This window comes from Cavia porcellus, unplaced genomic scaffold (assembly GCF_034190915.1).
Source record: "Cavia porcellus strain 051 isolate PalLab524CR breed Dunkin Hartley unplaced genomic scaffold, mCavPor4.1 scaffold_3, whole genome shotgun sequence".
Classification (NCBI taxonomy): Eukaryota; Metazoa; Chordata; class Mammalia; order Rodentia; family Caviidae; genus Cavia; species Cavia porcellus.
Window position 1 is genome coordinate 56,654,866 of NW_026947486.1, and position 8,539 is coordinate 56,663,404.

An 8,539-nucleotide genomic window follows, 5' to 3' on the forward strand; every position below is an offset into this window, starting at 1 on the left:
TGAAAAGTCATAATTCTGCCTAATGTGATATAGATAAGTGGTATACAGTGAAAACACATTAATGCCTTCTACAATGTCTTAATAGTTCCAGCATTTATCAAAATTCCAAGTCGAAATCTCCACTGAGACACAAGACAAACCCTTAACTGTAAATCACAGAAAATTCAAGTTGCATAATCCTAATATATGATGATAAAGAGTAAATATTTCCTTCCCAAAGGAAAAAAGAACCAAGAGAATAGAAAAAGAATAGAACAAAAGCAAGACTGAGATGCAGGAGCACAAACATTATGTCCTGGAGCTCTATGTCCACCATCCAGAACACAGGAGGTAAGAGGGAAGATCCAAAGTGTTAGGCAGCCCCACCTCTATGACATTTCTAGTCCCAGTCCACATAACTTCTCTCTTAAATTAACTATGATTTTTATTTATCTTTCCTTAGCAGATGTTCTACATCCCTAGCATCTCTGACTTCTTGGGGACTTCATTGTACCTTTTGTTTCACTGACACTACATGCATCTTCCTCACAGGAGCACATTGCTTGACCTTTCACGTGCTCATTTGAAATGTGAGTGGAAGCCTCTTTTGACTGAACAGCTCTTAATGTCTGAATACCAGTAAAAACAACATCACATGTATGATGCAAAAGTCTGTTGCTAGCTCAAGCAGTGGTCCAGCCCTCTTGAGCCATAGTCTAAATGGCCTCTGTGTGTCAGAATAGATGAGCATGGTGAAATGAATCCTAGGGAGTTAATTCTTTAGATGACTTTTCTCAACAAGGTACAGCAGAGGGGAATCTCTGCAAATGACAAATTTACACTTTTGTACCCTTGAACCTGGGGTGAATTAGATCATGATTATTCATAAGATGCCCTCAAGTTGTATTTCTTCTTGTCCCTGAAGAAAGTAGTTGATTTCTTTTTTAATGGCACCAATTCTTCAACAACCACATCTTCATTGGACTGAATTTTGCATATAAATTCTTTTTGACACAAGTTTTTTCAAATATTTTAAGTCTGCTTTTGTTCTGAATTCTCTATATAAATCTAGCTAAAATCAAGTAAGTACTCATACAGCAACTTAAACATTGGCTATCTTGAAAATTCCTCTACCACATCAATTAATTTATAACCCTTAAATTCAGTCTTCTTCAAAATCTCAGGACATGGGCCAAGCGTGGACAAGTTCTTTGCAACAATGTAATATGGATGGCTTTTAGTCCAATTTAAGAAACACTCTTCATCTGAAAGTTTAAGACCCTGGACTTTACTATTTGAATTTCACCAGTATTTTCATCTGCTGAGCATGACCCAAAGCACACATCAGACTGCTTATTACACGATTGTAGGGATTTTGTAACCTATATCTCCAAACCTTTCCAAATTGTTCCCAAAACCCAGTTTCAAAGGCATCTAAACCACATGATCAGTTTCAGTCATAGCACCGAATTCTCTTGTCCAGTATCAGTTTTCTGAGTTAGCTTTTTCACTGCTGCTCCAGAATATATGTCTTGTTGCTTTTCTCATTGTTGAGACAAAATACCTGACACTCACTATTTCAGAGAGGAAAATTTTATTTACCTCACAGTTTGTAGAAGTTTCAGTCCATAGTTGACTGGCTCCCAGACAGGGTGGTGAGGCAGATAGACACTGATGAGAAGAAACAGTGCATGTGGGCAGAAGGTAGCAAAATAAGCAAGGGATGGTGACAGATCTTTTTATCTCTTATATGTTACAAAAGATATGTAGGGCACGTGCCACTCACACACTTAATCCTAGTGCTCTTTGAAGTGCTCATTGCACCATGAATCAATTCCAGTGTCACACATTCTAGATCCTGGCACTGCTGAAAAAGCTCCATGTATGACTCCACAAGGCCTTGCAAGGACATCAAAATAGAAGCCATAATAATATGATACCCATAATTTAAAGAAAGAGTATTTTAATGTAGCTCAGTTTCATAAAATTCAGTCCATGTTTGACTGGTTTTAAAGCAAAAATCTAATGGTGGAAGGGCATGTGGACCAGAGCTAGTTAGATCTTGGAAGGCAAGGAAGGATACTGCTCAGAGAGGAAGGTGAAGGGACCAGTTAAAGTCTCTAATGTCAGAGCTCCATGACCTATCCAGTCATGTGCTTCATTAATCTCTTGGTGGCTTCCAAACCCATCAATTTAAAAATTAAGCTTAGCTTTTTCATTTCTTATAAGAACACCCTTAAGTGTAAACACTTCATGGTAATTACTTGTCTTTCTTCCTTGCTGAGCTCATTTTTTTATATTCCTAACTTCTGTTTCAGGTTTGTAAAAGGAGGTAATTTTTCGGACCTATTGATTTCTATATAACAGACACTAAATAATACGTATTGAATTGGTTGAAAGTTGTTACTTAACTTCATTTCTAACTTAAAGAGTTTTTTATGTACAGTTAAGGTGTGAATTGAGGTAGAAAATATGCTCTTCCTAATATACAACAGTGGGCTATCTTTAACTTCATGACTGGAACACTTCTAAACTTTGCATAAACTATAAAACTAGCTAAGATCTGAATGTCCCAAATGATGCCTCTTTGACTTATTGACTCATTTCATTTACCATGCTTCCTTTAATCTGGTTTGCCAAGTGGAAATGTGTGTGTGTGATTTGTAGTTTGAACAAATGTATCCAGGTCAGCACTATTGGGAATTGGTGGAAACTAGTAAGATGTCTTCAGCTCACTGGAGGTATGCCCTTGAAGCGAAGCATAGCATCTCGGTTTTATTCTCTTTTTTCTCTCTCTCTTATGTCCCTCACTCACTCCTTTCTCTCCCTCACTTTCTTCTTCCTCTCTTGTCTGTCCCTCTATGGAATGATTTTGCTGATCCATGTTTTCTTGCCATGATGTGGCCCAATAGATTCAAAGCACTAGGTCAATAGATCATGGACTGAAATCTCTAAAACTTTCAGACAAAATAAAACTTATTTTTATAATGTGATTATCCCAAGCATATGCACAGTAAAAGAATGCTGACTAGCACAGTGTGTGTATGCATGCACACCTGTGTGTGCATACACATTTGTATAAGACCATTTATTTTCCAATGTTAAATGAGAATTGGGACATATTAATGAGCAGTTTATCAGTAGAAATAATTTTTTTTAGATATTTCTAATGATAAGATCTGACATAGAATGTATATCTCATGACAGGAATGTTAGTATAGCCCCATCAGTGATTAATTCACTAATAGTTATTCAGATACAGTTTCACACTGGCACTCCTCAAAGAAAGATCACATTTTGTTATTATAGATATGAGTCTGGACAAAAAACAAACAAGTAGAATAGTTATTGGAGAATGCATAGATTTCCTTTATCATATTGAAGGTATTGCATTCATTAGTTTTAGAGCTTCAGATAGTTTTACATTTGGCTTCATTAAACATGCTCTCTGTAACTTCCTTCACCTTATTCACAAAGTTGTTACTTCTGTATTTTGTAATTATAAGAGTAATTGTATAATCTAACATACATGTTTTATGAAATAATATTATGACTACTGATGTTTTATAGACATGTCCACTGAGTAGTACAATTATTTAAAGTTTATAAGGTGCTAAACAATACTACATTTTAGTAAGCTTTCCAGAACTTGAATAAGCTGAAAATAAAAACATAAATGTTTTTTAAACAAAAGTATTCATTCATTTTACTTCCCATATTTGAAATTATTTCATTTCATCATTTCTTCTTTTTTATTAGCATGTTTAAAAGTCATGCAGTTAAACAATGACACCACAAGCTGTTTTTTTTTTTGAGAGAGATTAGCAGTATGGTTATCTATCTAGCACACATATACATATATAAATTTATATATGTTTACCAACATACATATAATAGTTTCCTTTCTTTTTCTTTTTTCCTTTTCCTTATCCCAGTAGTTTTGTCCTTTTGAGTATTTTCATCATTACAATATCTGTTGTACATTTTGGATCTTATTACTTTCAGTTCATTATTATTATTATTACTTATTTTTTATACTAGAGAGACAATATGATATTTATAAATGTGAGTCTGGTTTATTTCACTTATGAGGATAGTCTCAAGTTGCCTCCATTTGCCTATGAAGGCCTCAAGATCATACTTTTTATAGCTGAGTAATACTGTATTGTATAAAAATACCACATCTTTTTCATCCATTCTGTGTTTGATGGGCATTTTGGTTGCTTGATTGATCACTTTTGTATCCAGATTTGTAACCTGAACAACTAGCTCTTAGATAACAATGTGCAATAAATTAACTAGCATTAATTCCCTACTTTTTTCCTTTGTTGAAATTCTGTATTATTTCTATCCTGTTTTTTTTGTTTTGACTTTTAAAAAAATAAAAATTAAAAAAAATATAAGACAAAAAATTCGTGCAGTTAACAATCATCTTGGGAATTGATTACACGTACATGTTACAGCTTGTTTTTATTTTTTTTTAAATTCACAGTTTTTAAAGTCTCAATGTCATTGATTTCTGCTCTCATCTTTATAAGTTTCCTCCTTAGTTTTGGTTTGGGGCTGATTTGTTGTTTATTAAATAGTTTTACATTTTTTATAAGATTACTTACTTGAGTTTGCTCAGTTTTCCTAATGTGAGCACTGAATGCAATGAATTTTCCTCTTAGAATTGCTTTCAAACTCTCAGAGCTTTTACTGAGTTGTATACTCATTGTCATTAACTTTCAGAAATATTAAAATTTTTCTGTGACCCATTGGATGTTTAGGAGTATGTTATTTTTCCAGGAGACATTGCCTTTTGCCAAATTCCTTCTGTCACTGATTTGTATTTTCTTTGCACAGAGGTTTGAGTGTATGCATGGGATGATTTCAATTTTTTTTATATTAACTTAATCAAAATTTGTGGACTAGTACATGATTTATTCTGAAGAAAGTATGTGTTGATTGAAAAATTGTGTAGTCTGGTGCAGAGAGGCAGAATACTCTGCATATAGCTATTAAATATATATATATAAATTTATTAAATATAGATATAGATATTAAATTCAAGGATATGGTTTAGCTCAGAAACATCTTCATTTTTCTTTAACTTAAATGTGCCATTTTGAGAAAATGGGATGTAAAAATCTTTTATTATGACTGTATTAATGCATATATGATATTTTAGTTTCAGGTACATTTGTTTTATGAAAATAGGTACTCCAGTATTTGTTGCACATGTTTATCTCTTCTTGCTAAATTGTTACTTTAACTAGTATATAGTGACCTTTTTATCTCTTTCAATTTTTTTGAAGAGAATAAAACCAAACAAAATAAAATAGAAGAATCAATCAAAACAAACCAGTGAATTTGATACAGGACTTCAAAACAAGATAATGGGAAATCAACAATAGCTGCTATAATGCTTCTTGTTGTCTTTAAAGTAGATGCCTATACTATCAGGCATAATAAAACTGAACAAAACAGAATAGTATAAAATCAACATAAAACACTATAGGACTTCAAAACAAGATAATAGGAAATAAACAATGACTACCATAACATTTTTGCTATCTTTGAAATAGCTGCTCATACCAACAGATATAATAATATCAAATGAAATAAAACAGATTAAAACCAAACAAAACATAAAAATGAAAACAATGGGAGGCTTCAAAACAAGATAATAGGAAGTTAACAATGGCTACTGCCTTTCCTTTTTAGATGTTTCCTCTCATTTTTCTGTCACAATATCTACTGTTCATTTTTTAAATACTAACTCCTTCAGTTTTTTTATAATAAGGAGACAACACAATCTTCACTGGTGTGATTCGGAACTTTTTCACAATAAGCATGATCTACATTTACCTATAAGAGCCTAAAGATTATCTTTATAGCTGAGTAGATTTCCACTGTATAAAAATGCAATTGCTTTCTGCTGTGAGCAACCACCTGGGAGTACAAGGCCGAGGACACTCCGAGGAATTCAGTTAAGAAGATGGCATCTTTTACTCCTAAGGAGAGGAAGCAGGAATCTCCTGACATGACAGCCCATTAGACATTCAATCAAAGAAATTAATTTTGGACATTGCTGAAGATTTGTTGTCATCATCTAATAAAATACATATTTGTAAAAGCAGTGAGATAAATGAAGAAAATGTGTCTTGCACTCAGCAAAACCATTTCACTTCAAGTCCACTCAGAACAGCTAACAAAAATAGATTGCCACTTGCAGATCACAACTCACCATTTAAATCTGCTGTGTCCACTGTGTCTTTTTACAATAAGCCTAAGTGGTACCTCAATCCGCTGGAGAGAAAGTTGGTAAGACAGAGTAGACTCATTTCTCTACAAACTAATAATGAAGGTAAATCTGTTCCCATCATCGCAGCAAAAATGCAAGGAAAACCAGTCTGCACTAAGAAAAGGAACAAAAAGCCACAGAAAAGTTTAACTACTAAGTATCAACCAAGTCATAAACGCATCAAGTCTGTACTGAAAAACTAAAAATTCCAAAAAAAAAAAAAAAAAAAAAAAAAAAAAGAAATGGCCTACAAGCCAGCTATGGAAAAAGAGAAGGCTTGTTACTCAACTGAAAGTAATCTGAATACTCCTTGAGTTTTAAGTCAAAAAATAAAACCAAAAACTACACTCCAAAGTGGAGCAGCATTTTTTATTAGTTGAAAAAATCTCAGAAGATTGTCTCTGGAAAATAAGCCATCAGTGGGTCTCAACCAAAAGGATAAATCAAAAGTGATTGAAGATTGTGACACAGAGGCTGTAGGTGAAAGAAGAACTTTGGTGAAAGAACAAGCGCCCAAGTGCTTGTTACTAGAAAAGAAATTGAATATTGAGCTGAGTGCAAAAAGTAAAAATGAAGAGGAATTTATAAAGGACTCATCAGTTGCAGTAGTTTCTTCAAAGGAATGTTCACTTAATAAAACTAAGGATTTACCTTCAGATGATTCTGTTGGTGAGAACAAAATTTCTCCTGAGCCCCTTGTCTATCCTATTTTCAGTGCATCTTCAGGTAATACAAAAAGATTTCCAGCTGAAGAAGAGTCTTCTGTGGGACCTACCACATGTATGAACTTCTTGAAACAGACCAATACACAGAAAACCGAATGCCAGAGATGCAAACAAAGAAACGAAAGACCAGCTCATCATTGATGCAGGTCAGAAATATTTTGGGGTTACTATGTGTAAGTCTTGTGGCATGATCTACAGTGCTTCTAATCCGGAAGATGAAATACAACATATCCAGTATCATCACCGATTTCTGGAGGGAATCAAATATACAAGTTTGAAAAGAGAACGAGTAGTGGCAGAGTTTTGCGATGGAAAGATTCTGTTAGTCCTGCCATGTGATCCCAGTTAGGCTACCAGAAAGGTAACAGATGTCCAAGAACTTGTTGATTATGAATTGGGCTTCCAGCAAGTTGTTCCCAGATGTCCAGAAAAAGCCAAAACTTTGCTCTTTGTTTCTGATGAGAAGAGAGTGGTTGGGTGTTTAACTGCAGACCCTATCAAAAAGGCCTTCCGTGTCCTGTCTGAGCCTACTGGCCCAGAATCCTCAGGCTCTAAGGAATGTTCTAGAGCCTGGCAATGTTCAAATGTACCAGAACCTGCAGTCTGTGGGATAAGTAGAATCTGGGTTTTCAAACTCAAGAGAAGAAAGTGAATTGCAAGACGACTTGTGGATACTCTCAGGAATTGTTTCATGTTTGGCTGTTTCCTCAGCACAAATGAAATAGCATTTTCTGACCTGACACCAGATGGCAAGTTATTTGCAACCAAGTACTGCAACACCCCTAATTTCCTTGTATATAATTTTAATAGTTAAAACCAGTTTCAAGTCTGAAACAGTTACCCTGTGGATAAGTTCAGATAATTCCTTATGCAGAATAAACAAATTAATATCAAAGATAAATACTGAGACACACCCCTCCCCATAGTTATGTTCTTTATGATTTGTAAAGTCAAGGAAAGATTGAAAGGAAAACACCTTCTGACAGTACACTGACCAGCACTCTTTGAGTCTGTAATTATGGAACATGATACCTGTTGCTGGAAAATTTCCAAGGACAAGTCAACCTGGTTTCTACAGAAATGTTACCACTTACCTTTTATAAAGCAGCATAGACCAGGATTCTCTTGTGTCATGAGAAGCAGAGAAACAAACCTAAACCCAGGCAAATAATGTCTATGCCCAGTTTTAAAAGATAATTTCTGAATTCTCTATACAGGGTTCTCACTTTACATGAGATATCCATAGTAGTTCTCAGTTCAGTGTCTTTAGACTTGAATTTCTAATTAGTACTAAAAAAAGATGGTAAAGAAGGAGTAACATGCCATATCCATTTATGCAAAACAAATGTGTAGTTTACTGTTTTAATCATTTTGAAAAGCCAGTCAAATATATATCAACTATCAGATTTAATTGAAATTATACTTAGTGCGCTAATTGTCGCATCACTAATTTGTACTCCATGGAAATATGGGTATTGTTGCTTAAATTTAGGTAACTTGTTACTGGTAGTTGTGGTAATTAACAAAATGAATGCCTCTTGGACTTAAT

At 34.2% G+C, this 8,539-nt stretch overlaps 1 pseudogene; it reads left to right on the forward strand.

Moving 5' to 3' along the window:
* LOC100718954 (N-acetyltransferase ESCO2-like) overlaps positions 1-7,942 on the forward strand; it is a 56,289-nt pseudogene extending 48,347 nt beyond the window's left edge.
* The last annotated feature ends 597 nt before the right edge of the window (positions 7,943-8,539 follow it).